This window comes from Aplysia californica, unplaced genomic scaffold, assembly GCF_000002075.1.
Source record: "Aplysia californica isolate F4 #8 unplaced genomic scaffold, AplCal3.0 scaffold00996, whole genome shotgun sequence".
NCBI lineage: Eukaryota > Metazoa > Mollusca > Gastropoda > Aplysiida > Aplysiidae > Aplysia > Aplysia californica.
The window spans coordinates 26,503-27,891 of record NW_004798266.1 but is presented as its reverse complement, the minus strand read 5'-3'; positions in this window follow the sequence as shown (position 1 = coordinate 27,891).

Here is a 1,389-nt window from a genome sequence, read left to right as displayed (position 1 = left end):
TATAATATATATATCTTGGTAGTAGAGAATCTTTGCCATAGCGACACTGCAGACAGGAAACAGGGCCTACCGAGTTGAACCGTCTTGTTATTGTTATCCAAGCGTCTTTGGACTTACTTGCATGAGAGATGAACTAAGCTACTTTCGTGCAAACGATGTCAGAAACAACTGTTAGTGTTAGATCTAGATCTACGCAATATTGATCGGAATAAGACAAGGTCACAAAAATGGAGTCAAATCCTAGGAGTTTTATTCCAGAAACTGAGAAAGCTTCCACAATTCAGGCAGAGTAGCGATGAAAAGTAGGTTATTAGAAACGATTCTACTAGTATTGTCGTTTCAAATAGTACGGGAGCTATTCAGAACGCGGCGTTTCAAATAGCGCCGACCAATAATGTAAATTTTGAGTTTCCAAAGACTCTTCAGCTATGGAAATTACCAAACTTTGGCATTCATTTCTCTCTAGTTTACCTCTGAAACCAGGCGACCCTAACCTCCTTCAATCGCAAATATTTCGACTTCTATTCAAGATAGATGGATATTGTTTCATCAAAAGCAAGACAAAATGAACAGGCTTTAAGATAATACCAATAACCTCATATGCCCCAAAATGGCGAGCGCCTGATCCCACCAAGTCCTGACACAAAGGATTAAGGTTTTTGCTAAGTAAAACTTATACTAACTATATGTGATGCTGGGGAATTAGATAAAAAGGAAGCATGACGAAAAAATATCGTCGCCCTAATGGTAAAACCGGCTAACCCACAATTTATTTTAATTTTATTTTTATTATTTTTTTGTAATCGACAGAAAATTATCCATTTCATTTGATTAGCCAAAGATGACAGGTCTAAATGTTCTTAAACGTTAGAGAAGAAAGTTTGTATCACATACGTATATCCTTCTTTCTGTTTGAATACCGTATCCCATACGACCCACGTCGGTCCCTGTGTAACCATGGTCGGGACAGCCAACCTTCTGATTTGTCTATGCAATGGGATCGTACCGCTTCACAGCCATCAATTGATATAATATTACTCTTAGTGAGGAATCGCACATAGAAAGCAGGATAAAAAGAGATTCTACGAGGGGTGCATGTTTCGATTCAGAAGTTTGAGTTCGAGTAAAGAGAAGCACGTCGACACAATAATGGTCATGTAGAGCAGGGGAGAAGCAAGACAGGTTCAGACAGACAGATACAACAAAGGGAAGAGAAGAAGCAGGACCTACCAGTGGCGCCCCCCAACCACCCGTGTTTCGATTTATGAGCATGCTTACTACATGTACGAGTGTTCTAGCAATCGGTGGGTAGGTGTCAATAAACCAAATAAGAAAACATATAAACATGTAGACCCTATAATTTCTAAAAGGAAAATATGAGGTGGGGGG